This window comes from Alligator sinensis, unplaced genomic scaffold (genome assembly GCF_000455745.1).
Source record: "Alligator sinensis unplaced genomic scaffold, ASM45574v1 scaffold170_2, whole genome shotgun sequence".
NCBI lineage: Eukaryota > Metazoa > Chordata > Crocodylia > Alligatoridae > Alligator > Alligator sinensis.
In genome coordinates this window covers 1,345,137-1,357,362 of record NW_005842290.1, presented here as the reverse complement: position 1 = coordinate 1,357,362, position 12,226 = coordinate 1,345,137, and the positions used below count along the sequence as shown (strand labels likewise).

Here is a 12,226-nt window from a genome sequence, read left to right as displayed (position 1 = left end):
GGGAAAGAGAAGGGTACCAACTGCTGTGGTGGTCAGTCTTACTTGCCCCTGGGACTCAGATCCTGGCAAATTCTCCAGGGGGCTGCCATCCTGGTGCCCCCTCTAAGTCAGTGCCCAGGGCTGGTGTCTCTCTTGCCTACCTTTAGTTACACCACTACTTTGTTAAATCTAATATTTCTCCCTTAATATTTCCGATTAAGTCTTAGTTTGGCGTGTCCATCTACTGCACATAGAAAAAGATTTTTCTGGTAGTTTAAAGGAAATATTAAATTCAGTGCAACACTGACAACAAGGGTGAAAGTTTTGTGCCTAGTGTTAATCCAAAACAGGGTATAATTGGACAAATATTTCAAGATGACTTGCATGGATGGGATATTTGATGGCATGCAAAGGCTGGGGAAGCAGAAAGGCAGCATATCAGGTAAAACCACAAAGATAAGCCTGTGAAAGCAGGTCCTTTATTTCTTATATCTCTTGGTAGTTGCTTTACCTGCCATATACCACCTCCTCCCTTTCCCTGGGCATATAAGGTCATTCTATAATAGTTGCCAAGAATCAAGTCAGTGCAAGTTACTTTATGTCATGCTAACACTGAGATTGGTACAGACCTTTACTAATGCAAGCAATCAGAAACCGGTCTATAGAACAGAAGTTCAGTGCACACAGGCTGGCTTAAAAATGGAACTGGGTCTAAGCCTTGCCGCCTCCCCCATGAAAGGGTGAATGTGTGTTCTGTTTGCTACTAATCTAAACTATGCCACTTATAGAAAACTGCATAACTTGGACTGATTCCACCCTGGGCTTTTTGAATGTCTGTATCTAGCCTGAGCGCCCAACTCTCTTCATGCTGATTTCAGTTTTACCCTGATGAAACTCTGACTTCACTAGGATTGTTCTGGATTTCTGCCATCAGACCGCAGAGGAGACTCATATCCCTAATATGTTATTTATATCACTGTTGAATTTGGGTGAAAACTACCTCTTTTTAATCCAGATCTAATGCTGGTCTGGAACACGCTGGGGGGTTTCCATTGATGATGTCAGCACCGCTGAACATAGCACAGAAACCCATGAGTTAAAAAATCTGCTATAGCCATACTATTTATAATGGAGGTGCCATCAGCTCTAAGGAACCTCTGCCTAGGCAACCATGACAGTGAGAGTTATGTTGGTGAGAACTCCAGTGGTACATGGAGGGCTGCAGTGGTGCATAATAACATGTACCTAGTGCAGCTTGTTTCAACACTGGCTGCATCCAAGAGGAGCACGACCATGCAGTACGTGGTGCCACAGACATATCTGTGGCGCCATGTTCTGCACATTCAGTTGTTCTCAGTGCTGCAAGGGAGCAATGCGGAGGGTTTGGGGGTTTTTTGTTTTTTGGGGGGGTCTTTGACCCTTGGATATTCACGGGTCAAAAAACCCACGGAGAAAGAAAGAGCACCACATACACAGGCAGCATGCACTGCTCAAAAGCAGATCCAGGCCACCCAGAGCTGCGCTGTGGCTGTGGGACAGGCTCTGTGTGGCAGACTTGCTGCTGCCCTGGGAGGCCCCCAGGTAAGGCTGCTGGGGCCAGCCTGGTGCTGGCCTCTACTGCCACTGGGGTAACCTGCCACACATCAGAGCGCGCATGGCACAGGCATTCTCCAGGGACAACTACCGGTGGCACAAGATGTGCTGCAGCCGGTTGTCCCAGGGAACCAAATGTCCACACCATGTGTGGATGCAGCCACTAGTGGTTAATTTGCTGTGGGTCAGGTCCTGCCCTGCACAGGTATAATGCATCTGCCTTGGGAGTTTGCATCACTGAATCAATGCCAGTGTTTACACCAACATGAATTTCCCTAACACACAGCCAAAGGCCGTAAATTGCACCAGTTAAATTTTAAACCTGGTGTTAAATAGGAGGCCTTTGGTGCATACATTTACCTTTATCTTTAATAAGAAGCTTATTGGGAATTAGTTCAAGTAAAATGCACCCACATTGAACCAAAATAGATCAAAAGAGCATCTGTGCACTTTTCCACCAGCTTAGCTAAAATTGCATCTATTCTTCTCGTGTTTCTACACCACATTTGACCATTTAGTTACACATGCTTGTGCTTGTTTGTTGTTTTTTACGAGGTCTTTCATTGTACATTTGCCTTTGAGCAGAAGATGTGGCATAGTCTGAGGCTCTGTGCTTCAGTCACAGGTGGTTGAACCAATAGTATAGTCCCACTTCTTCGTTAGTTCCTTGGAGCATCCAACTCCAGTACATAGGTCGTTGAGATAATGCCACCCTTGCCCTGGCTTGTTAGCTTCTGGTGATAAGGACTTGGCCACTGAAATGTCCACTTTTTTTTTTTGCTGTTGGGGATTTTCTTCAGTTTCTCATTCTGTATTTGTAGTAGTGTCTCTTTGGGTGTGGTGTCAAGAGATTGGATGCTGGTGAGGAAGCTCCTGCGTAACTTCAGATGTGTGCTGAGGGATGGTTGTACAGCAGGTGTTTCACATCTTCAGTCTGTCTCAATCATTCTGTCCTGCTGCTCTTCTGATGTCAGGTGAAGTGATGCCAGCCAGCAGGTACACACTGTTTAGGCTGTGACATCCTGTGATGCATTGGCAGCTATCATTCAGAATGGGGTCAGGGAGCTTAGTGTGTACAGATCTCTCCCATACAGGGAAGGCATACTTGGCTGAGAACCAAAGCAGTGGTTCAGGTGGTTGAGGGGCTAGCTCTCCATTTCAGATTGGTGAGCTTATATAGGATGTTGTAACAAGTGCTCGCCTTGGCTTTTTGTCTTATATGTTTTCTGTACAAGAGGGTTTGATCAGGGGACTCCAAGGTAAACTGGATTTGGGCAGTGAGGTAGTGGAGTCCCAGACCATATAAAGTTGATCTGGTGGTTGGCCTTGTGGTTTTTCAGATGCAAGACATACTTGTGTTTTTTGCTGGGTTGGCAAGTAATTGGTTTTCAATGTAGTAGGAAGTTAGGCCAATCAGTTCTTCACTTAAGGATTTTTCAACATGGTAAAAGCCAGTGTTTTGGGTTATGCACAGGCTGTCTGCGTAGATTAAACGTTTTGTTTCCAAATCGATTTGGTTGGTCATTCATATAGATGTTAAACAACAGCAGTGCAAGTACGCTTCCTTGGGGGAGGCTGTTAACTTGTCACCTCCATCTGCTACGCTTCCTATCCAGTTTGACACACAAGTCTGGTTTTGAGCAGGGTTTGTATCAGTTCTGTAAGGTGTAGATCTTCTGTCATTTTCAGGTTCTTGTGAAGGAGTCATTGGTGGCTAACTATATTATAGGCTGCTGTTAAACCGACAAATACAGCTCCGACGATTAGCCTCTTTCAAAGCCATCCTCAATATGTTGAGTTAGATTGAGCAGCTGACTTGCTGTGTGGGTTTGTTTTTTTGTTTTATTTGTTTTTCCCAGGGCAAAAGTCACCCTGTTTGGGGATTGGGGGTGCCTACAGATGTATGGGGAGGCTGTGCTGATGTGCTGTAATTACAGTGTGCTAGAGTAGACTCAGTTGAGTCTGCTGGAGCATGCTAATTAGCACGCCACCAGCAGCCTCCGTGTCTTGTGCATCAGCATCCTCGTGCTTCAAAATGGTGGCAGGAGCACTTTAACTAAAGCGCTCCCACTGCCATTTTGAAACATGGGGATGCTGATACACGAGATGCTGTGGGTGCTTTAATTGGAGCATTTTTGGTTTTGACTGTGGCATCAAGGTGTTCCGAAAAGACTTTCCAGTTTGTCTTTTTATGGTTGAAACATCAGCATAATGGCACTATTATAGGTGTTACTGCAGCTTTGATCTGAAGGCCAGTTGGTCGATGCTGGGAATGTGACAGGGTCTAATACCATTTTATTACTTAATCCAGTGATGCTGGTGTTGGTGAATATAAGATCTAGTTTGTATCCTCATTTCCAACAGCCACTGTTGAATGATTTAGGGCTTCTACAGAGATGTGGGGAGCCTGCTCCGACGTGCTGGAAACCCAGCATGTTGGAGCAGACTCGATTAATTGAGTCTGCTGGAACACAGAAATCGAGAGGCTCTGGCAGTCTTCCACGTTACGTGTATCAGCATTCCTGTGTGTCCCTGTGTTGAAAAATGGCAGTGGGGTGCTTGGAAATAAAACATGTTCAATAAGCTTTAGTTTAAAGTGCCCTGCTGCCACTTTTTTTTTTTCAGCGCAGGGATTCTGATTTGTGATGCACAGGAGCTTTTAATTAGTGCAACTCACTAGTTAAAGCACCCAGCACTGCAACCCAGAGCACATGTAAAAATGCCCTTAGGTAGCTTTGGGTTGTAGATCAAACTCAACTAGTATGCTTCTGACCAAGCTTCTACTGTTTGCTGACTTCATTGGTCTCATTGTAGCCTCATGGGATGCTGTGGCTGTTTAAGGTCACCAGTGATCACTTGTGGTTTATTCTAAGTGATCCCTGGTGTGTCTATAAAAGGTGAAACTCATGTGAGGTGGCTTATAGGCTGAAGTGATTGTAATTCCATTGAATTTGATGGTCAAGATTTCAATGTTTTCTTCAGTCTTTGCCGTAGAAACTATGACCATTCAAATTATAACAAATATGGCACTTCCAAATTGCCTGTGTGGTCTTTCAATTGCCATAGTCATTCCAGGTATTGAAGGGCAGTTATTATGAGGCCCTTGGTGTGTCTCTTGTGAGCAAAAGATATTGCACTGGACTTCCTTACATTGCATCTATTAAGCCAATGCAACCTGTGTGCAGCTAAACCCTTGCCCTTTGCTGTAACAGCTTGGGTGAGATGAGATCAGAGGGACTGAGATGACATTCAATGAGCTATTGATCATGCTTATCTGCTGTGCAATTACTCTCATCCCAGCTTGTTTGCTTTCTCCAACCAGAGCATTTGCTTTAGATTACATATAGAGGAGATTCAAAGCCTGGAGTTTGCCCTAATGAAACTAAAGGAATGTTGTTCCTGTGGCAAAATGAGAGCCAATTTTTATATTTCCCAAAGTTCTTTCTTTTTTTACATGTAGAAAAAGAGATGTATACTAAGTACAGCTCTTATTATGTCTGTGCAGGCTTGGCAATACAGAAAATAATACTGTGTTACAGCAAAGTATATGGTCATTGCCCAAGAAACAAAATAGTTCTTATGAGCACCTGGCTCTGTGAATGCTCTCAGCGTGCTCTGTCCAGGGCTGGGGAGGGGTATAGCTTGCCCACATGGACCAGCTCCTTAACAAACATTACAAAGGATCCAGATCCCAGTTTTGAGTTCTGGTGTGAATAACTATCTCATGGCTTTCGCTCCATGTTTGCAAATTGCAATTAAGCATACATTTTCTGAAGCTGAACTGCATGGCATAGCAGGCTGGTAAATGAGATGCTCACTGGCTGAATATTAACTGTTTTTAGCGACCTTACTGACTTGCATAGTGGCCTCCATGGTTCTTATGGGTTGTAAGAGCTAGTGCTAGCTCTAAGGGCCTGAAGCTGTTTGACTGCTCTATTGGCTTCAACTTGCAACTCCCAGCTCCCATCTTAAACTCTGCTCTCAGCCTTGTTTGTTCCTCAGCTGTTTCCTTGTTTCCTGCTTCTGTCCAGTCCACTGTCTTGTGGTTTCTGCTTTTGCTTTGGATCCAACTTCTTCCTATAACTCTGCCCATAGCCCTGTCTCCAGTCCCGTTTGCTGCCTAGTCCTCTGTCTTCACTTTTTCACCATGGTTCCTGGTTTTAGATTCAGCTTGATAAAATGCTGCTTCTTGGCTCCGCTCTCCAGATTCATGTTCTGACCCTAATCACTAGTGAAGATTTTCCATGTCCAAATTTGCAACATGACCCTCCTTACATGACCTGTGGAGTAAATGTTCACAAAAAGTGTTCAAAAAACATGAACATGCATATGCCTTGCTTGTGATTCCATCATGAAAACTCAGTTATTAGCTTCTTTCTTAGAACTACATACTTTTGACAAGTTCCCTCTAAACTGTGTGCATTTTAACTCCACTAAAATAATCGGCGTACTCAGAAGTTCTTTAGTGAAGTTCCTATTACCCTGTGAGATGTCATAGGTACTTCAAAAACACTTTAACTCTCTTCTTCCCAAATGGTGTCTTATTTTCCTAAGTTTCAGGTACCTTAGTTTGTAAATAGTAATTGCATTAAAAAAAATAGTGGGTGTGTGACCAGAGTGCTGTTATGAATCTAGTGATTATGGAGCTCTGATTGTTAAATTGGTTTATCAAACTTAAATTGTTTATCCACAAGCTGAAGTCAAGCCCTTGGAGACTACCTAGCAAGGAGAGTATTCATTGCATAATGCCTTATGCAGAAGTCCTAAAGCAGAATTTATCAGATCTGTAGGATTTCTACAGGCATTGCTTCCTGCACAGCTCATAACCTTTAAACTAATAAACTGTGCAGAACCCTGGTCACCACATGATGTTTATTCAAGTCCTTTATGAGACAAATAAGGTTTCTCTCTCCAATTATCAGTAAATAATCAGGATTGCGAAGGAGCAGTTTCCTTGAATTACTTCCAGTGTAAATGATCACGTTCCTTCAAGCACACTTGCACAATCTTTTGCAAGGCCTCTGAGATACGACTGAAATCTGCAGAAAGCTCTTGAGTTTTGCCTGTGCAAAGAGTGCAGGATCAAATTTTACGTGGAGCTGGAGTGGAACAAAATCTCATTGTTTTGGGGACAGGGTCAGCATTTCTGTACCCTGTGTTCTGTAACTAACCTTGAGCTGGCCGTTTCCCTTGGACTATTAGCAGAGGGAGAAATACCTTTCAAAATGTCTGCATAATCCTTTGCCATGAAACTCAATCTGGCTAGGATCATGACTAACAAAGGTGACTTTTGCCTTTACGCTGAGATCAAATACAAAATCTCTATTACTGCAAAGTTACATAATTCAAATAAAAAACACTAAAACATTGTAAAATAACTAACCAATCCCTATTAACAGCCATTATATTGAATGGCAGGTATAGAACAAAAGCAGCAGCAATAAGGTAAGATTTAATAACTATGGGCAAGTATACACATTGACATACAGCAATGTTACTACAGTGCTGTGCCTTAGTATTTCCTTTCATAAGTATTAAAGCATGGTGCAGTAACCACACACAGTGTGCCATGCACATGGCACCTGGCTAGATTTCGCCGCTACTTTGCTGTAGCGGTGTGCTAAAACGGGGGAGTGCACCACTATGGCGAAGTAGCTGCTGATCGCATGTAGACTCATGTGATCACTATGTCGCGGATTGCTATGATGACATAAGGCAACATGTAGATGTGCTGTATTGGTATTATTTATGTAGCCTCAAAAGTACATTGGATGCCTAATGAACACGTAGGAAGATGAGCTTGCAGTCTTGGACCCTCATTCATCACTGGGTTTTCCGTGTGGGGCTCCTTGTGCCCCCATGATCCTGTTTAAGGGCCCAGTTGGCCAGAAGCAGGGGTCATTATGGACAACATATCTGTAACACTGCCCTTGTTTGGCCCTTGATCCAACTCCAGTCCCAGCACATACAATCCAGATCTTTGCATGACCTCATATTCACTTTCCACAGTGAGCACATTAGTCAGCAAACTAACCCATTTCAAAAGAGCACATGTTGCACAGTCTAGCAGCTGGAAAAGTATTCCCTGCATGTTTTCCTTGCATGTTTTGCAGTAGGGGGACACTACTAGAGCCTAGTTCATGAAGAAATAAGGCTGGAAGGGACCTCAAGAGAAGTTCCCAGTGTAGGCGGTTCCCTATTCAGTCTATGCCACTGCTGCTGTTTCTCCCTGCCACTGCAGAAATTCCCTGGCTCTGCTAGCCATGTAAGAAGATTGCTGACCCGTTCCCTAGAAAAATCAGTCAAACCAAGTAGCGGAACAAAACAGATCAGGCTTTAACATTAGGTCTTAAATACTGCAGAGCCTGAGAGACTTAAATCTAAAAGGGGGAATTTGGCAGTCACAGGAGAAAGGAACAGTGTACCATCTCTTAGTAGTAAGAGGGGTTCAGTTTATGGACAGATGCATCATTAGGTGTTTTCTGTTTCAGCAGTGAAGCAAACAATAAGAAGAAAAGCTGTTTGACTAAAGCCAAATATATTTTCCTCTCCTCTTTCTTGTTCAAGTAATCCCCTCCCCAGTACCTCAGGATACCTTGGCATTCACCACAGGTATTAAATTCCCACCTCTGCTGGGGGGACTGGAACCCATGTTTCATTACAGTTCCTAATTATTAGGATATTGTCAGGAATGTAGGGGGAGAAAACTTAAGCTAGGGACAGAAGTTCAACACAAACTGGTTTTAAGTGATCAGAAACTGGTTTAAACCTGTAACAGAACAAAAGATCAGTGCACATAAACCAGTTTCAGCCATTTTGACACTCTTTTAAGATAAACCTGTTTGAACATAGCATTAGACTGAACTGATTTTGAGTCAAACCAATTTATTGAAACTTCTGTTCCCGACCCTTTTCTGGTTCAAGTTAAATCACAGTCCTCCAGTATCCCAGAATGCTTTGTAGCCCTGGGTCTATGCTATGTGCTCTAGAGAGCAGGGCTGGCCCCGCCCCTCTGCTCCCTAGTTGGAGCAGTGAGGGCTGGCTGACAAGATGGGGGGGAACCCAGCTGGGGATGTAGCCCAGTCTGCAGGGAAGGGGGACTTCCTCTGCCCCCCAGGCTAACCCCGGTTGGGGCCAGGGAGGGGGGTTGAACACCTCTTCCCCTGCTCAAACTTACAGCTGGCTGCAACTGTGGACTACAAATCCCAGAGGCACCTGGAAGCTGAAAGAGGAAGTGATGAGCAAGCCTGCAGAATTCTGTTGTTGTGATTCTGGACTGCAAATTCCAAAGCCCTCAGGGGCAGCAGGAAGAGGAAGTGGATATACAGCCAGAGAACTGTGCTCTAGCACGGTCCCCAGCTTCTGGCTTGAGCCACTGCAGGCATGTGGCTGCATTTCCTGAATCAAAGGTAAATGTCTGTTGACTTCTGTTTCAATTTAATCTGTGCAGTTTAGATTAACCTGCACAGATTTAATTGATTCAGCCTCAGGCTTTTTGACCATCTGTACTTAGCCTTATACTCTTACTGACACTATTCCTTATTTTGTTTTTAAATTTATATCTAGCTCTATTGAAAAGGCTCAAGCGGCTTGCAGTCCATAAACAACCACAGACAGGTTTTGGGAGAGTGTTTTGGGGATCCTGAGAACTTCAACTCAACTTCCCCCCACCTCCAACCACAACTTCCCTGCCCTGTCTAAATAACTGAACAACAGCTGGAGTAGGGACTGTAACCCTATGTTGAACCCCCTATGTGTATATTCTAACCTAAAGAGTCGCTTTTTTTTTCATGATTTTAGTCACTGAACAAATGACAATGGGGAACAACTCAAAAGGAGGAATGGGAGCGCCACCATGTAACTGGCGTTTAGGGCATGCATTGGAGATGTGGGAGACCTACATTCAGATCTATGCTTTCTGACTCAGAGCAAAGATCTGTTTGATATCAGCAGGAGAGATTGCGGGCTCACATGCCAGAGTAGTTTGGAAGTACAAGGGCACTTTCATGGGACACGTGGGTTCAAATACCATCAAGATGCTTGAGCTACCTTCTTTTGCTGCCCTTTGTGCTGGTGTATTATGATAATCTTTCATTACATGATCACACACTATTTTTTTTTTTCCAGAGGATAGCATATGCTTACTTAATGAGCAGCTATGCAGTATTTTATCACTGTTCAATGTGTGGCCTCATCCCTTGTTTACTGCTGAAAACCTGCTTTAAGGACAGAATTATAGGCTTTATATGGTACTCCTCACCACAGTATCTGAATATTTCACAAACATGCCTATGAATTAAGAGGGTGTCATATCTATTTTAGGGATGGGGAAGGAGATACAGATCACGGTCAAAAGTATGAATTGATTATGGGTACTCAGTCAGGGACACCCATGATTTGATTTCTAGGAGTACTTTGTATTATAACATGTTATAATTTCAAACCACGGTTTTCATTGATTTTTAGTTGCAGTTGTGAATGGTTGCTACCTCTGTGAATCTGGCTCCGAGATTCAGGTGTAGGCACCTAGACAATGAGGAGCAGATAAGTCACAACTGCTTGCAAAGTGTTTAGTTTAAGCAACTTTACTAGCATCAAATAGGAATGCTGTGATAGAGGCAGGATTGATCCCAACAGCTTATCCTAGTTCTTTTGGCAGCTAAGTTCCCCCAACATCTTGCCGCCACCTTTCTCCTGCCAGCCTATCCTGTTTCTCCTTTCTCCTTATCTGGTCTTGGTCTTCATCCCCTTCCATATAGCTTTCTAGTCTCCTTGCCCAGATCGTCCCAATTTTCCTCCACTTTCCAATTCTCCATGTCTAGTCTGTCCCTACACCCAGCTTCTAATTCCCAGGAAAAAAAAGTCAGCTGGAAGCATACACCCAGTGTAGTCCAGGTTGGTTAAGTTATAACAAATGTGAAAACCAGGTCAGGAAATGTTGGGGAACCTTAGGAAGAGATGGCATCCTAGCAGTTGAGCATGTTAGTAGTATTTTGATTAATGTCTTAATAGTCAACTACAACATTTTATACAGCATTCTCCTGTGACAGCATTGTTTTAGTTTAGGTATGATTTTAATAATCATTAAGATCATACAGGAACTTGAAGATAAAAAGCAGCCAGTATAAAATACAAGCTAATCATATGATAACATGTCTTGTAATCAGTTTTTGTTAACTTTACAAAATCAGAAATACTGATTAACTGAACTATTTACCTTTGTTTGTCTTAATTATTCTGTAGGTTGATCACAAAGCACTTTGGGACCATTTCTGCTTTTCCTACTCAGTTAAAATTACTGTAGACTGAGATAGTAGTGCAAGATCAAGCCCTAGCTTCCACCTAGAAAACTGAATATGAGATGTGGAACCAAAGACTTCTCATGTAAAAGAAGTAGTATTGGATTTCCTCACTGACTTACGCTGGCCTGTGAAAGAGTGCCTCCAGTCTGGGTGTTCAATAACTGCAGGTCTCTTGCATTGAATTCTCACAGGTGTGGAAGACCTATAACTCCCTATGAGGAGGTGCTTTGTACACCTGCCATTTAAGAGGGGAGGCTGCCTAAAAAGCAGCCTACAAGTGACAAAGTGTGTTGGGGGGGGGGAGGCAATTGGAGAGTCACCTGATCAGAAAGGGGACCAGGCTTGAACCACATAAATCTGGGCCTTGAGCTGGTCAGGCAGTCTTGTCCTAAGAGCCACAGGGAGAGGAGCTCCTGAGAGAACACTGGAGCAAGCAACTCTGCAGGCCTGGGAGGGAAGGGGGGAATATTACCTGGGGTAGAGAGGCTGGGTTATGCAGGCAGGCAGCCCTTTAGGTTTGGACCTAGAGAGGGTTTAGTGGTGTCTGCCAGACGGCTTACTAATGCGGTTAGTTTTAACTGGTGTTTGTGGAAGAGACTGAGGGGGGGATGTAAGGAGGTCCCAGCTGGTCTAGAGAAGCTATAGGAATAGCAGGCCTGGGGACCAGTGTGGGTGGAGGTGCAAGTTCCCAGAAAAAGTAAGCATGAGGAGGGGTTGAATGGGAAAGGCCTGAGGAAAGCCTGGGAGTGGGGGCTGAATGGGAAAGGCCAAGAGGCCGGAGGCTGGAGCTCAGGAGGGGCACGGGCAGGGAGCTGGGGAGTTCATAGCCCAGGAACAGCAGCTGTCGGAGGGGGTGAATGAATGTCTCACTGGCCCAGATGTGGGCCCAAGGCCAGGCAGGGCCACAGCTGGAGCCTAGCGGGGCAGAATTTTACGTGGCCTTGGGACAGGCCAGAGACCCGGGGTCACAGCTGGAGGCTGAGGGGGCGGAGGGGCGCATGGCAGCCCATCCTCTGGGAGGCATGGGCATGGTGTAAGGGGCATCACGGTCACCCCTGCAGCAGACTCCCCCGGTGCATCCCCATTAAAATCCGTATGAGTCAGCAGCATGAGAAATGCGCCAGAAGAAGATACAGGAACTTGCCAACTCTTGCTTCATCGTCCGGACATGCCCACCCGCAGTCACCCGGAGAGATCGCAGGGCTGGGTCCTTGCTCGTGATTTGGAGTTAAAAAATAAATGCCTGCGTGTCCAGCCCCATGTCAGGCCCTGGAGGACAGAGCGGCGGGTCCCCGCGAACGAGGGAGACGTGGGTTGCCTCTCGCGGTGTCACGTGGAGCAGCCGTTGTCCC

At 44.7% G+C, this 12,226-nt stretch overlaps 1 protein-coding gene across 2 annotated transcripts in view; it reads left to right on the top strand.

Annotated features, from left to right (window-relative positions):
• The window catches only part of PDP2 (pyruvate dehyrogenase phosphatase catalytic subunit 2), a 29,530-nt gene that overhangs the window by 3,374 nt on the left and 13,930 nt on the right, over positions 1 to 12,226 (top strand). The gene's annotated exons all lie outside the window — the stretch shown is intronic.